A 17,304-nucleotide genomic window follows, 5' to 3' on the forward strand; every position below is an offset into this window, starting at 1 on the left:
TGACTTAAACCCTTTACCATAGCTTAGGATTGGTTTGGGGTTTGGGTTAGGTTTAGGATAGCACAGAGTTAGAGTGAGCACAGGACGAAATGGCATGATTCCGTAATTCGGAAAAATGAAACTCTATGTTTCCACGTCATTCACTTCTTCCTTGGACCTGTTATGTTTCCGTTATGATTCCTGAACGGAAATATGACGACACGTTTCCGTTGCATTTCTGTCAACGGAATATTATCGTCGCCTGTTTCCGTTACGTTTCCTTGTACGGATTCAAACTTTTACCGTCAAGTAAAACATATATATATATAAAGTGCTGTACAGTTCTTACACCACGTTACCATGAAGACGTGATCGTTCGAGGACAACAAAGGCAAATTGACGTGCATTAGGTGTGTACGTTCGTAGGAATCATAAGAAGTCCTAGAAGCTTCGATGTTTTGCACTGAGCTATGTGCATGTTAATTTTGGAACTGTTTCGAAACCTTACAAAATTGAATCTTTTAAACTTACTCTGTGCTTAGATTTTTAAGCAGCTGGATCATTTGAGCCAGTTTAGTCTCTCAAACCAGCAATACAATACTTGGTTTACTGGATAGTTTTAGGGTTAGGGTTAGGATTTTCAAGTAGGCACACGCAGTTGTGTGGATATTGTGGTACATGGAGTTTAGTAGAGTGTAGATTTTAGCAGTATTTGCCAGTGTTGACATATTTATAAAATTATGGTTCCAAAGTGCGTGTCACTGTTGAGAACCCAAGAAAATCATGAGAAAGTCGCCGATGGATTAGCCATAAAAATAAGCCCAACTATGAGTCAGTGCCAAACCACAAGAAAGTTGTGAAACTCGCGCCAATGTAAAAAAAAAGCAACAACTGAGGTTCGAAGTATGGGTCGATGCTGACATCCTATGAAAATCATGGGAAAGTCGAGGAGATTGGTCATGGTACCAACCAATTCCACTTTCCCATGAAAATCAAGAAAGCTGTGGAAACTAGCCAACATGTGCTAGAATGACAATCTTCAATAAATTTCATATCTAATAAGGATGTGTGAAATGGCCAATATCGCTCTTAGCTGAGATACTGGTTTGCCGTGTTTTGGCAGTTATTTTGGCGAGTATGGTTAAAATCAAATCTGTGTAAAAACAGTAAAATCAACGAATTATTGAGGTTCGTCAACATAGGGAGGATCCTCTTAGTCTAGAGAAAAACTTCTACCCACGGCTAAAGGCGTTAAATTAATAAATTGATATATCTGGGCGGTATATCAGACAGCAACACTAAACTTCTCCTTTCTCACAGCTTTTTCCCATTTAACATCTTTGTTCATTGCATTTTTTTAAAATAAAAAACTCGTTTTGGAGGCATAAAGGTCTCTAAAGCAACGTTTCAAGATTTTATGGCGATCTTGTGAAAAACATGTAGTTCCAGCTAGTTATGAGGGTTTTGGCAGCTATTTACACAAAAAGTGGGTAAAATTAGTCCAATTTGTTGTGTTTCTGACGGTTTTTACGCTTTTTTCCCCCAAATTCTACTGAGAACACTGCGTTTTAGCTGGAATAAGTGTTTTCACATGGATTGTATCCCTATTTTGTTAAAGACATCGTGTTTTTGAATGTAAAATAGGCTGATTTTTGCAAAAAAAAAAAAGTGTTTTTCAGTTCGAATTGAGCGCTTTTGTCAACTTTTGGCAAAAACTCGTGCGTTCTGCCGGATTTTGGTGTTTTTAGATAGATTTCATTGCAATTTTACGAAATACATGTAGTTTCAGCTAGTTTGCAGCGTTTTGGGCTCGAGACCGGCAAGAGTGATGGTAGACACTCTTAGCAGAGATAATTGTGCTAGCAGATATTACGATTTCACCTGTAAAGTCAATAAATTAATTGAACACAAGAAAAAGGAAACTTGATAAAAAAAATTAGAATAATGGCGGGGAGAAAAGAGGGCTGCACTAAAGATTATGTACTTGTGTTCTTGAAGCTGAAAATTAACAAGGTTCCTGTAAATTAAGTTTACATGATAACCTAACAATTTGTGAAAATCACACAAATCCCAAGCTATATCCAGGGTTTTCGCTTAATGAAATCAACTCTTAAAACAAATTGGGATTTTACCTTGGTCCTTTTTTTTTACTTTTTATGTAAATTATTAATGTATAAATAATGCTCCCCTGACTCTCCCCCAAATTTCCAGAACAAATGGAAACTGTTAAGAATGATCAAGCTTTACCTTATTATTAAAAATTTTTTACATCTTGAATTATCAAGTTATCACAGAGGATTTCTTAGTACTTTAACCTGTTTAACACCCTAAAAGAAGTGTACATATATACTACACACAATCAGCCCAGTAAAAATGTGCCACAGCCGACAATTTGGCTGCCTGCCACAATATAGCTGCCGCTAACTTCACACTTTTCACACTTCCATTCAAGACAAGGTTCAGCCTCTGCTGCCCATTACTATCACCAGCTTGCCTTCCACTCAAAAACATTTCAACTGAGCTCATACATACATACATACATACATACATATGTGGGAGATTAGGTTACATGAGCAAACCTGCACTATTGAAAGAGATCAATGAATTATAATTCAAAGAAACATTGATAAATAAAATAAATCAATAGAAATGACAAAAATCAAACTAACAGTAGACAGTACTCTTTCAGCCTTCTGGACCTGAGCAGTGCAGTGATCTTCGATTAAGTGCTTAATTTGGAGATAAAACCATGATTTTTGTCATTTCTATTGATTTATTTTATTTATCAATGTTTCTTTCTGTATTTTTCTTTTAATATTCCCACTCCAGATGATGTATATTATTTGAATTACAAGTCTTATTAGCATGCAAAATCACCTACGGACAAGGCACACACTTTGTACCAAAATAGCTTTGCATCAAGTACATTATCTAGTACATCATTACCATCTTCAGGTATTTCTAATTTACTTGTGAAAATCACACAAATCATAAGCTATATACAGCATACAATCAGCAGCAAATTATTAGAAAGGAATGCTGTAAATTTTAATAAGAATATTACTAAGTAGTTAAATAACAAATAGCCCAGTAAAAATGTGCCCGTTGCTGAGAATTTGGTTCTCAATAAAATTAGCTAAAATAGCCAATCTTGAGTTTTACTGCTCACTCAAAATGGGCTGGCAGCTTACAATTTGGCTGCCTACAATGAAGTACCTTCCGCTAACTTCACACCTTTCAGACTGCTTTTCAGGAAGAGGTTTGGCCTCTGCTGCCTATAATTACTACAGCCAGCTTGTCTACTACTCAAAAACATTTTGACTGAGCTGTGCAAGTCTTACTAGCATATAAAAAGCACCTTCAGGTAGATTACAGCAAAGCAGACTTTGTACCAAATGCTCTGCATTAAGTACATCATTACCCTCTTCAAGTATTTCTAGTTTACTTGTGAAAATCCCACAAATCAGAAGGTATATTACATTATTCATTCCAGTTGACAAAGCAATCAAGGGTAATTTTTTCATTATAGGATGCAATGATCTTCAGTATCAAGATTATTTGGTACCTAAATAGTAAAATGTTCGAGGGAAGAAATAATCGTTAAAATTTTTTCTTTCTCTTCAGCATCGACTTCCAAAAATAATGGGTAATGACCACCTAAAACAAAGAAGAAATAAATCAAATTTGTGATTTCACAGGGCTAAAATACGAAACAAGTATGCATATATTTTATTTCCTACCACTTACAAGTGGCAGGAATGGCTGAAATGGCCTTCACGTGGACACAACAGAATCCTATGCGTGTATAACCATGTAGAACTATTTATTCGGTATCGAAATTACATCCCACATGTCATGATATTTGACTGAAACTCAGCTTACCCATCTTTCGTTTAGACTTCGAAACTTGCTGCTTTTACCATCGTTTCAATGTTTTCTTGTTGTGGTAGTAGGTGGTAGTGCCATTGCAGACCGTGATTTTTTTTACTTGAGAATGAGAACCAGGTCACAACACCCAAGCCTTTTCACGCTAAAATATTAAACTACTGAGATTTCCTTCGCCGCCGTAAGCCGCCATTTTATCTTTCCCTGAATACTAGTTCCCAAGCTTCGAGCCCGAAGGTCTCAACATGCACCGAAATTATGCTATTCGTTATTTCAGGGCTAATTTCGAAATAACGATAATCGTTATTTTGGTGTCGAGATCATGCTGGAAAAATGGCAACATGATCTCGAGACCGAAATTACGATTATCGTTATTTCTAAATTGGCACCAAATTTATGGATATAGTAATTTCGTGGCACTCTTTACCAATCCTCTTTACACGTGTTAAATAAAGAGAAGGACTCGGTTCCACTGTCTTACAACATTCAAGATGGCGGAGGAAAGGGGTAAATGTGCGTTCAGTTGTGATCAGCATGATCTCGACACCAAAATAACGATTACCGTTATTTCTAAATTGGCCCTGAAATAACGAATATCATAATTTCAGTGCATGTCTGAGACCTTCGGGCTCGAAGCTTGGGAACTAGTATTCAGGGAAAGATAAAATGGCGGCTTACGGCGGCGAAGGAAATCTCAGTAGTTTAATATTTAGCGTGAAAAGGCTTGGGTGTTGTGATCTGGTTCTCAAGTAAAAAAAAAATCACGGTCTGCAATGGCCCTACCACCTTTTGAACAACAAGAAAACATTGAAACGGTGGTAAAAAGCAGCAAGTTTCGAAGTCTAAACGAAAGATGGGTAAGCTGAGTTTCAGTCAAATATCATGACATTTGGGATGTAATTTCGATACCGAATAAATAGTTCTACATGGTTATACACGCATAGGATTCTGTTGTGTTCACGTGAAGGCCATTTCAGCCATTCCTGCCACTTGTAAGTGGTAGGAAATAAAAGATATGTATAGTTGTTTCGTATTGAAGCCCTGTGAAATCAAAAATTTGATTTATTTCTTCTTTGTTTTAGGTGGTCATTATCCATTACTTTTGGAAGTCGATGCTGATGAGAAAGAAAAAATGTTTATGATTATTTCTTCTCTCGAACATTTTACTATTTAGGTACCAAATAATCTTGATACTGAAGACCATTGCATCCTATTATGAAAAATGTACCCCTGATTGCTTTGTCAACATGTATGATGTAATATACCTTGAGATTTGTGGGATTTTCACATGTAAACTAAAAATACCTGTAGAGGGTAATGATGTACTTAATGCAAAGTGTTTTGGTACAAAGTCTGCTTTGCTGTAATCTACCTGAAGGTGCTTTTTATATGCTAGTAACACTTGCACAGCCCAGTCAAAATGTTCTTTAGTAGTAGTCAAGCTGGCTGTTGTAATTATAGGCAGCAGAGGCCAAACCTCATCCTGAAAAGCAGTCTGAAAGGTGTGAAGTCAGTGGAAGATACTTCATTGTAGGTGGCCAAATTGCAGGCTGTTAGCCCATTTTGAGTGAGTAGTTAAACTCAAGATCGGCTATTTTAACTAATTTTATTGAGAGCCAAATCCTGCAAGGCTTATATTCTGTATTAATTTGAAGTGTTACTTTTATGTTTCTTATTTTGCAGTAAGTGGGCTTGTTGTGGCCATTTTTCTCTCAAACATTTTTTTCAGCTTAGTCAAAACGTTTTTTAGAAGTAGGCAAGCTGGCTATAGTAACAGAAGGTAGAGACCAAACCTTGTCCAGACTAGACGCCTAACAAATGTTCTGTGTGGAAAGCCAAATCCCTGGTTACCGGCACATTTTGACTAGGCTATTTGTTATTTAGCTACTCTTATTATTAAAGATTACTGCATTCCTTTTTAATAATTTGCTGCCAATTGTATGCTGTATATAGCTTATGATTTGTGTGATTTTCAAGAGTAAATTAGAAATACCTGAAGATGGTAATGATGTACTAGATAACATACTTGATGCAAAGCAATTTTGGCACAAAGTGTATGCCTTGTCCTCAGGTGATTTTAACATGCTAATAAGATTTGTTATTCAAATAATATACATCAGCTGGAATGGGAATATTGAAAGAAAAATAATAATATTTAACCATAACAAGTTTTGGTTTTATGTCCAAATTAAGCACTTAGTTGAAGATCACTGCACTGATCAGGCCCCGAAGGCCAAAAAAAAGCTGTCTGCTGTTAGTTTAATTTTTGTCATTTCTATTGATTTATTTTATTTATCAATGTTTCTTTGAGTTATAATTCATTGACCTCTTTCAATAGTGCAGGTTCGCTCGTGTAACCTAATCCCACATGTATGTATGTACAATCTCAGTTGAAATTTTGAGTGGCAGGCAAGCTGGCAATAGTAATGGGCAGCAGAGGCCAAATCTTGTCCTGAATAGAAGTCTGACATGTGTGAAATTGGCAGCTATTTCATTGTAGGTGGCCAAATTGTTGGCTGCAGCACATTTTGACCTGGCTGATTGTGTGTGTGTTATGTATGTGTTCTTCTTTTTAGGTGTTAAACAGGTCAAAGTACCGAAAAAAACCTCTGTGATAACTTGGTAGTCTAAGATGTAAAAATTTTTAATAATAAGGTAAAGCTTGATCATTCTTAAGAGTTTGCATCTGTTCTAAAAGTTTTGGGGAGAGTTAGGGGAGCATTATTTATACAAATGTATTTAAAAAGTAACAAAAAAATAAAAAGAACTAGGGCAAAATCCCAATTTGCTTTAAAAGTTTATTTTATTAAGAGCATAATTCTGGATATAGCTTGGGATTTGTGTGATTTTCACAAATTGTTAGGTTGTTATGTAAACTTAATTTACAGGAACCTTGTTAGTTTTCAGCTTCAAGAACAAGTACATAATTGCAGGAAAAGCTTGAAGCTTGAAAAATTGACTGATGAAACTGGAACAGATGTCATGAGATTTGTACAATAGGTTGGCCTGGGAGGGACCAAGAATTAAAGAATTCATTGATTCTCTTACACCTTTTGTCTGCATAGTGTGCTTCTGTAGAGCTTAGTTATTGCTGTAGAAAACGTTTTTGGAGGGCCCTTGAGATCACTCGCTTTTGAGCTAGTTGCCCCTAGGGAAGAGGATATCTGTACTTATTATCTCCCTTGGGGGGGTGAAGGGTTAAAGACTGATTCTTCTCCAGTAGCCACAAGTACCCCTGCATATGGAAATTTTGAACACTATTAAAGGGCTAGTACCCTCATTTCATACTTGAATTTCTAATTTAGTGTAAGTTATGACAAATAATGAATGTAAATTCATCTTGGTTGTACAGGTTATATCCAGCAGTCCTTAAAAAAAATAAAAAGGTATTTTTCTGAATTAAAAAAAAAGTGTTCTTGCTTCAAAGTAAGTGCATGATATGTCATTCAATTAATGCTCTAGCAGAGTTTTTGTTTGAAATGCCAAAATCAACTTCATGAGTAAGGACAAAAAAAAAGGCAATAAGCAAATGTTCCTCTGTATCCTTTATGTCAATTTGGGCTGAAAAACAGGTTTTTTCCTTTTGCAAAAATTAGCTTATTTCACGACCAAAAACGATGCAAACAAGCTGAAACGTTATGTTTTCAGCAAAACAGCGATAGAATCTGCGAAAAAACAATGGAGACAAGCTAACACACAGTGTTCTCAGTAAAATTTGGGCAAACAAAACCTTAAAAACCAAAAAAAAAAACAATTGCGCTGACTTACCCATTTTTTGCCAAGATAACTGCCAAAACACTGAAAACTAGCTTGAAACTACATGTTTTTCACAAGATCGCGACGAAATCTGTCTAAAAACTCCAAAATACGGCAGAAATGTACGATTTTTGCAAAATTTTTCGCTAAAGTTGACAAAAACACTAAATTCGACTGAAAAACACGTTTGTTTTTTTTACAAAAATAAGCTTATTTCAGTTTTAAAAATGCTGCAAAAAATGTTCTCAGCAAAATAGTTTAAGAGTCTGTGGGAAAACACAAAAACCAAGCTTAAACCAAGTGTAAATTGATAAAAAGGCCCGAATTGCGCATTTTGGCGGTTATTTTGGCAAAAAATGGTATATTTTGATTTCAAGCAAACTTTCAAGTAGTTGTTAAAGTTTAGAGCCAAACACAATACCAAAAAAAAATTGGATGTTTTCAGAAAAAATTGTGACCCTCAGCCTAATCATAATCCCACCCTACCCAAGCTCTAACTCTAGCTGCGAGCTATCCTAACCCTAACCCTAACTGCGGGTTAGGGTTAGGGCTCGGGTTAAGAACGGAACTTTTCACTCCAGTCAAAATGATGCAACTGGTTAACATGGTCCAACCAGCCAAAACAAGATAAAATGGTTTAAACGGTGAAAAGATTTTAAATACGTGACATGGTCCAATCGGAAGAAACGATCTCACTTAGTAAAATGGTGCGACTGGTTAACATGATCCAACTTGATAAAATGATGCCAATATCTAAAATGGACAAACTGGTTTAAATAATCCAACCAGTTGAAATGGTCTAACTGGATAATGCATGTGTAACCAGTGAAATTGGTTCAAATAATTCAGGTAAGGATGGTAACATTAGTTAAAAAGATCCAGCATATTACAGTGGTTCAACTGGTAAAAATAATCATCCAACTACTAAAAGTTATTAAACCCCAATCAAAATTAATCCAACCGCTTCAAATAATCTAACTGGTCAAAATTCTTCAGGTGGTTATTTAAGTGAAAAAGGTGACAAAATCTTCTTAAAAATATTTTTGAAGAGGCTTACACCCTTACCCTAAACACTAACCCTACCCCCAAACCCTAACCCCAAACCTTCACCCTAGCCCTAACCTCAACCGCAGACCCTCTAACCCTAACACTAAGCCTAAACCCTAACCCTAACCCTAGCCCCACACCATAACCCTAAAACCTAACCCTAAACCCTAAACCCTAACCTATAGCCCTTAACCTAGACCTAACCCTAACCCTAACCCTAACCCCAACCTTCTCTATCTATCCTGTAAGTGTACCAGTCGGCCTATCGTTTGTTTTTCAGTAAACTTTCAAGTAGTTACTGAAATTTACAAACACAATACCAAAAACCCTGCAATTGAATGCTTGTAGAAAAATATTAACGCCAACCCTAAGCATAGCCTCATCCTAGCGTTTGTTGTTTAGAGTGCTTAATAAAGACTTATTATTATTATTATTAGCCTTAACCCTAATTCTAACACTAAACCCCGCTAACTCTAAGCATAATTTTACCCTAGCCCTAACCCTGATTGTAACACTAAACCCCTCTGATCCGAAGCAAACCAAACTCTAACCCTAACCAGGTAATGGGCTCCTGCCCTAACCCTATCCTCAACCCTGACTTAAACCCTTTACCATAGCTTAGGATTGGTTTGGGGTTTGGGTTAGGTTTAGGATAGCACAGAGTTAGAGTGAGCACAGGACGAAATAGCATGATTCCGTAATTCGGAAAAATGAAACTCTATGTTTCCACATCATTCACTTCTTCCTTGGACCTGTTATGTTTCCGTTATGATTCCTGAACGGAAATATGACGACACGTTTCCGTTGCATTTCTGTCAACGGAATATTATCATCGCCTGTTTCCGTTACGTTTCCTTGTACGGATTCAAACTTTTACCGTCAAGTAAAACATATATTTATAAAGTGCTGTACAGTTCTTACACCACGTTAGCATGAAGACGTGATCGTTCGAGGACAACAAAGGCAAATTGACGTGCATTAGGTGTGTACGTTCGTAGGAATCATAAGAAGTCCTAGAAGCTTCGATGTTTTACACTGAGCTATGTGCATGTTAATTTTGGAACTGTTTCGAAACCTTACAAAATTGAATCTTTTAAACTTACTCTGTGCTTAGATTTTTAAGCAGCTGGATCATTTGAGCCAGTTTAGTCACTCAAACCAGCAATACAATACTAGGCTAACTGGATAGTTTTAGGGTTAGGGTTAGGATTTTCAAGTAGGCACACGCAGTTGTGTGGATATTGTGGTACATGGAGTTTAGTAGAGTGTAGATTTTAGCAGTATTTGCCAGTGTTGACATATTTATAAAATTATGGTTCCAAAGTGCGTGTCACTGTTGAGAACCCAAGAAAATCATGAGAAAGTCGCCGATGGATTAGCCATAAAAATAAGCCGAACTCTGAGTCAATGCCAAACCACAAGAAAGTTGTGAAACTCGCGCCAATGTAAAAAAAAAAAAAAACAACTGAGGTTCGAAGTATGGGTCGCTAACATCCTATGAAAATCATGGGAAAGTCGAGGAGATTGGTCATGGTACCAACCAATGCCACTTTCCCATGAAAATCAAGAAACCTGTGGTAACTAGCCAACATATGCTAGAATGACAATCTTTAATAAAATTCGTATCTAATAAGGATGTGTGAAATGGCCAATATCGCTCTTGGCCGAGATACTGGTTTGCCGTGTTTTGGCAGTTATTTTGGCGAATATGGTTAAAATCAAATCTGTGTAAAAACAGTAAAATCAACGAGTTATTGAGGTTCGTCAACATAGGGAGGGTCCTCTTAGTCTAGAGAAAAACTTTTGCCCACGGCTAAAGGCGTTAAATTAATAAATTGATATATCTGGGCGGCATATCAAACAGCAACACTAAACTTCTCCTTTCTCACAGCTTTTTCCCCTTTAACATCTTTGTTCATTCCATTTTTTTTAAAGTAAAAACTCGTTTTGGAGGCATAAAGGTCCCTAAAGCAACGTTTCAAGATTTTATGGCGATCTTGTGAAAAACATGTAGTTCCAGCTAGTTTAGAGGGTTTTGGCAGCTATTTACACAAAAAGTGGGTAAAATCAGCCCAATTTGTCGTGTTTCTGACGGTTTTTACGCGTTTTTTCCCCAAATTTTACTGAGAACACTGCGTTTTAGCTGGAATAAGTGTTTTCACATGGATTGTATCCCTATTTTGTTAAAGACATCGTGCTTTTGAATGTAAAATAGGCTGATTTTTGCAAAAAAAAAAAGTGTTTTTCAGGTCGAATTGAGCGCTTTTGTCAACTTTTGCGTAAAATTTGGCAAAAACTCGTGCGTTCTGCCGGATTTTGGTGTTTTTAGATAGATTTCATTGCAATTTTACGAAATACATGTAGTTTCAGCTAGTTTGCAGCGTTTTGGGCTTGAGACCGGCAAGAGTGATGGTAGACACTCTTAGCAGAGATAATTGTGCTAGCAGATATTAAAATTTCACCTGTAAAGACAATAAATTAATTGAACACAAGAAAAAGGAAACTTGATAAAAAAAATTAGAATAATGGCGGGGAGAAAAGAGGGCTGCACTAAAGATTATGTACTTGTGTTCTTGAAGCTGAAAATTAACAAGGTTCCTAACAATTTTTGAAAATCACACAAATCCCAAGCTATATCCAGGGTTTTCTCTTAATAAAATTAACTCTTAAAACAAATTGGGATTTTACCTTGGGCCTTTTTTTTTACTTTTTATGTACATTATTTATGTATAAATAATGCTCCCCTGACCCTCCCCCAAATTTCCAGAACAAATGGAAACTCTTAAGAATGATCAAGCTTTACCTTATTATTTAAAATTTTTACATCTTGAATTATCAAGTTATCACAGAGGATTTCTTGGTACTTTAACCTGTTTAACACCCTAAAAGAAGTGCACATATATACTACACACAATCAGCCCAGTCAAAATGTGCCACAGCTGACAATTTGGCTGCCTGCCACAATATAGCTGCCGCTAACTTCACACTTTTCACACTTCCATTCAAGACAAGGTTCAGCCTTTGCTGCCTATTACTATCACCAGCTTGCCTTCCACTCAAAAACATTTTGACTGAGCTCATCCATACATACATACATAAGTGGGAGATTAGGTTACATGAGCGAACCTGCACTATTGAAAGAGATCAATGAATTACAATTCAAAGAAACATTGATAAATAAAATAAATCAATAGAAATGACAAAAATCAAACTAACAGCAGACAGTACTCTTTCAGCCTTCTGGACCTGAGCAGTGCAGTGATCTTCAACTAAGTGCTTAATTTGGACACAAAACCAGAACTTGGTATAGCTAAATATTATTATTTTTCTTTTAATATTCCCACTCCAGCTGATGTGTATTATTTGAATTACAAGTCTTATTAGCATGCAAAATCACCTATGGACAAGGCACACACTTTGGACATAAAACCAGAACTTGGTATAGCTAAATATTATTATTTTTCTTTTAATATTCCCACTCCAGCTGATGTGTATTATTTGAATTACAAGTCTTATTAGCATGCAAAATCACCTACAGACAAGGCACACACTTTGCACCAAAATAGCTTTGCATCAAGTACATTATCTAGTACATCATTACCATCTTCAGGTATTTCTAATTTACTTGTGAAAATCACACAAATCATAAGCTATATACAGCATACAATCAACAGCAAATTATCAGAGAGGAATGCAGTAAATTTTAATAAGAATATTACTAAGTAGTTAAATAACAAATAGCCCAGTAAAATTGTGCCCGTTGCTGGGAATTTGGTTCTCAATAAAATTAGCTAAAATAGCCAATCTTGAGTTTTACTGCTCACTCAAAATGGGCTGGCAGCTTACAATTTGGCCGCCTACAATGAAGTACCTTCCGCTAACTTCACATTTTTCAGACTGCTTTTCAGGAAGAGGTTTGGCCAGCTTTTCTACTACTCAAAAACATTTTGACTGGGCTGTGCAAGTCTTACTAGCATATAAAAAGCACCTTCAGGTAGATTACAGCAAAGCAGACTTTGTACCAAATGCTCTGCATTAAGTACATCATTACCCTCTTCAAGTATTTCTAGTTTACTTGTGAAAATCCCACAAATCACAAGGTATCTTACATTATACATTCCAGTTGACAAAGCAATCAAGGGTAATTTTTTCATAATGGATGCAATGATCTTCAATATCAAGATTATTTGGTACCTAAATAGTAAAATGTTTGAGAGAAGAAATAATCATAAACATTTTTTCTTTCTCATCAGCATCGACTTCCAAAAGTAATGGATAATGACCACCTAAAACAAAGAAGAAATAAATCAAATTTTTGATTTCACAGGGCTTCAATACGAAACAACTATACATATCTTTTATTTCCTACCACTTACAAGTGGCAGGAATGGCTGAAATGGCCTTCACGTGAACACAACAGAATCCTATGCGTGTATAACCATGTAGAACTATTTATTCGGTATCGAAATTACATCCCAAATGTCATGATATTTGACTGAAACTCAGCTTACCCATCTTTCGTTTAGACTTCGAAACTTGCTGCTTTTTACCACCGTTTCAATGTTTTCTTGTTGTTCAAAAGGTGGTAGGGCCATTGCAGACCGTGATTTTTTTTTTACTTGAGAACCAGATCACAACACCCAAGCCTTTTCACGCTAAATATTAAACTACTGAGATTTCCTTCGCCGCCGTAAGCCGCCATTTTATCTTTCCCTGAATACTAGTTCCCAAGCTTCGAGCCCGAAGGTCTCAGACATGCACTGAAATTATGATATTCGTTATTTCAGGGCCAATTTAGAAATAACGGTAATCGTTATTTTGGTGTCGAGATCATGCTGATCACAACTGAACGCACATTTACCCCTTTCCTCCGCCATCTTGAATGTTGTAAGACAGTGGAACCGAGTCCTTCTCTTTATTTAACACGTGTAAAGAGGATTGGTAAAGAGTGCCACGAAATTACTATATCCATAAATTTGGTGCCAATTTAGAAATAACGATAATCGTAATTTCGGTCTCGAGATCATGTTGAAAAATGGAGGGAAATACTCGTAGGCTCTGGAGACGAGCAAAATTCTATCCAGTCCCTCGGGCATAATGCGCACGCATGATCTGTTTTTTTTTGTTTGCAGCGATCACTTTTTTGTTTGCAGCGTTCACTTTTTTGTTTGCAGCGTTCACTTTTTTGTTTGCAGCGTTCACTTTTTTGTTTGCAGCGTTCACTTTTTTGTTTGCAGCGTTTACTTTTTTGTTTGCAGCGATTGTTTTTTGTTTGCAGCGTTTCTTTTTCTTTGCAGCGAGTCCCTTGTGGGCCATCGTACGTACGTTCCCCATACTATGCCTTATAACGTGTTCAAATTTTCAACGGTTCCTCCCGTAACTTAACACCGAGTCACACAACGCGTGACGCGTTCATGAATTCATCGTTGGCTTTTTCTCGAGACGTGAGCTTGGGCCGCCTGTGATGTGACTAAAGTAATTTAAAACCACCCACACCCAATGCCATATAATTCCCTTCCCATAAATACGGAAAGTCTATCTTTGACTGAGTTGACTTCCTCGCGAGGGAGCGTTTGCGTCAATCATGGGCTGAGTTCAATATTTTTCACCTCGTAATCATGTGTTTAAGTGATTGGTTCACCGGCGAAGTTTGTGGTTATTCCTTTAGGAGGCTTTTGGGAGCAGAAACCAGTGGCAATAATCAAGTTTACATGTGCTTCAGTGATCAAAGGTATTCGATTGAGGAAGTACGATTTTTGTGCGTTTCAGGACCTGTTCGTTGTCACTTTCAGATATAAAGATCCCCTAATGTTATCTTCAAATGTGTAGGTTGTCCTTGAGCTATTTATCGTGAGAAAACATGCAAATTTGAAATCTAAGATTCCAGCGTTCGTGGCGCCTTACAAATGTGCTGAGTTTGCAACGTTTGCGTCGCCGGAAACTCGCGTAAAGCTTTTCTTCTTTGCTAGCTCAAGGTTACTTCTTCCGAAGAAGTCCATTCAATTAGGGATGTATCTAATTTTGCTAAACTTTCCTAATTTAAAGTTCGTTAAAAGTGTGCGTTAAAAAATGTGCTCTTCGTCCCTGGATTTCCATTGTCTGTGCCTTCGTTGCATTGCATCCCTTGCGAAATGGCTTTTGGAATTCCTAGGAATTCCTAGGAATTGTTAACAGTGGTTAACAGTGATGGTAAAGCAAGCTTAAAACAGCAGAAATCGCTAGAAACTACGACGGATACACAGGGCATGAGTAAGTTTTTATTGATTTTACGTGTAAAATATTCAGATTTCGAAATATTTATCGTTATAAATCGACCATATGTCGTTCCCCATACTATGCCTTATAACGTGTTCAAATTTTCAACGGTTCCTCCCGTAACTTAACACCGAGTCACACAACGCGTGACGCGTTCATGAATTCATCGTTGGCTTTTTCTCGAGACGTGAGCTTGGGCCGCCTATGTACAGATGGCCACTCGACCCTTGTTTGTACCAGTCAATATGTCAACTGTTGTCCCTTCTTTTAACTCCACGGCGCCAACGACTTTCTTTTCTTTTACAACACTCACGCTGTTTCGTTCTAGCATAAACACACGATTTCTAGGTAACGAACAGTCTTTATTTGTAAACTAAGTGCGTTCTCATGTAGATATATGTGATCTAAAACCTTTTGCGATTAGATAACATCGACCGCTGTATCATGTGTCACCTGAGGTGCACGTGATCTCCGAGTGTGCTCTCGTTACATCCTTTCTTTCATAAGAAACAAAACGAAAACAACGGAACAATCAAAACAAACATGAGAAACAAAAAAATCAAAACCACTATCCAAAAGAATCAACTAGTCAAGTCCGTTAATGTCTTTGTCTCTCATGACACTGACTCAGGTTAACGAACAAAGTCTTTCAGATAGGACGGGGGCTTCGTTATTCGACCACTGCGAGTCTGGTTGCCTTTGGAAGCTTGCGATGTTAGATCAGTCGCAGGCTGCTCGATCGCTGGCTCCTGTGGCTTCGCTACTTCTGAGCTGGAGTGACCACTGGCGTTAGTTTCTTGTTCAATGTGTTTAGATGGCGAGGGAAGTTCTGTCTGCTTGGGCATCTGGGTTGTTGGCGTGTGAGACTCTTTTGTAGTTGCTTTCAGATGCCTTCTATTTCGTCTAAGGGCAGAGCCATCTTCTGTGAGGACTTTGTAGGATCGCATGTTCACCTGTTCCTGAACAGTGGCTTTCTTCCAGGGCGCCTTGGGGTTGCTTGTGGGCTGAATGCGCACTGAGTCTCCAGTTTTCAGTGGTGGCAAATCTCGAGCGTTTCTATTGTAGTAAAATGCCTGCTTGGTTCTTGTCTTCCATTTTTCTTCTTGGACATTTTCGGCGAGTTTGGGTTTAAGGAGCTTCTCGCTTGTTGGGAGTAGGGTCCTTGTTCGACGACTCATTAGTCGTTGTGCTGGACTGCTTTTCATGCCTTCTGAGGGTGTGTTTCGGTGGTCGAGGATCGCGAGCCAAGGATCTGTTCCATCTTTGTTAGCCTTCTTAATAAGCCTTTTCACAGTCTTGACTGCGCTTTCCGCCATACCATTGGACTGCGAATGTCCGGGACTTGAGGTTAAATGATTGAATTCCCAATCTCGAGCAAATCTCCTGAATTCATCCGAATCAAACTGTGGGCCATTGTCGGTAAACACAGTGTTCGGGATGCCATGCCTTGCAAAGTGTTGCTTCAATTTGTAGATAACAGCTTTAGATGTTGTACTGGACTCCAACCTATCGACTTCCCAGTAGTTGCTGTAATAATCTACCGTCACGAGGTAACGTCGGTTGTTTGTCTCAAACAGATCAACACCAACCTTGGACCATGGCCGGTCAGGTACCTCATGTGGGTGGAGTGTTTCCTTCTGCTGGGAGATCTCAAAGGTTCGACAAGTTTCACACTGTCTGACAAAGTTCTTCACAGCTGTGTTCATTCCTGGCCAGAAAACGCTTTCTCTCGCGCGTCTCGAGCATCCTTCCACGCCAATATGTGATCGGTGGATTCTGGATAGGACTTCTGGTCTGAGGGATTTTGGAACTACACATCTGTCTCCTTTGAAGATAATTCCATCTTGCGCTGATAGCTCGTCACGAACGTTGAAGTATGGCGTGACGTCATTTGGGAGATCAATCTTGGTCTCAGGCCACCCTTCTCGAATGATTTTCTGAAGTGCTTGCATCGTGCTGTCTCGCAGACTTTCTTTACGGATATTGTCTAGGCTAGCTTTGCGGAGTGGCAGAAACTCGACCATATGTATTTCTTCAACTTCTTTGTCGATGGTTAGCACTTCATCGCGCGATGTGGTGTTGGGAAGGGGTGCTCTAGAGAGTGTGTCTGCCAGATACATGTGCTGGCCTGGCTTGAAACCAATTTCGAGGTTATACTTCTGCAGGCGAAGTAGCATTCGTTGTAGACGCTTGGGGGCGGCCACGAGGGGTTTGCGGTAAATAACTTCAAGTGGTTTATGGTCGCTCTCAACAATCACTTTGCGACCATAAGTGTATTGGTTGAACTTCTCGGCTCCAAACACTATGGCTAGCAGTTCTTTCTCTATTTGCGCATAGTTGCGTTCTGTATCCGTCAGGGATCGCGATGCGTATGCCACTGGC

At 38.0% G+C, this 17,304-nt stretch overlaps 2 protein-coding genes and 1 long non-coding RNA gene across 4 annotated transcripts in view; 2 read left to right on the top strand and 1 right to left on the bottom strand.

Annotated features, from left to right (window-relative positions):
* LOC149037003 (uncharacterized) overlaps positions 1–17,304 on the top strand; it is an 81,396-nt gene that overhangs the window by 6,194 nt on the left and 57,898 nt on the right. The window contains exon 1 of one of the 2 annotated variants that reach the window (XM_089188293.1): positions 14,375–14,398. The exons of the other annotated variant lie outside the window; for it this stretch is intronic. The gene's annotated coding sequence lies outside the window, so the exon portion shown is untranslated. Of the gene's footprint in view, positions 1–14,374; positions 14,399–17,304 lie in introns of those variants that run through there. 2 annotated transcript variants of the gene reach the window in all.
* On the bottom strand, positions 11,450–13,696 carry LOC149037005 (uncharacterized). Its single transcript, XR_016181352.1, has 2 exons — positions 13,179–13,696; positions 11,450–12,953 (listed from the first exon to the last, which is right to left on the bottom strand). It is a non-coding gene; the product is annotated as an uncharacterized LOC149037005 (long non-coding RNA).
* LOC113673000 (uncharacterized) overlaps positions 14,166–17,304 on the top strand; it is a 28,284-nt gene continuing 25,145 nt past the window's right edge. Inside the window, exon 1 of the mRNA XM_089188323.1 lies at positions 14,166–14,398. The gene's annotated coding sequence lies outside the window, so the exon portion shown is untranslated. The remainder of the gene's footprint in view (positions 14,399–17,304) is intronic.

Source organism: Pocillopora damicornis, chromosome 11 (assembly GCF_964200805.1).
Source record: "Pocillopora damicornis chromosome 11, jaPocDami1.2, whole genome shotgun sequence".
NCBI classification, from domain to species: Eukaryota; Metazoa; Cnidaria; class Anthozoa; order Scleractinia; family Pocilloporidae; genus Pocillopora; species Pocillopora damicornis.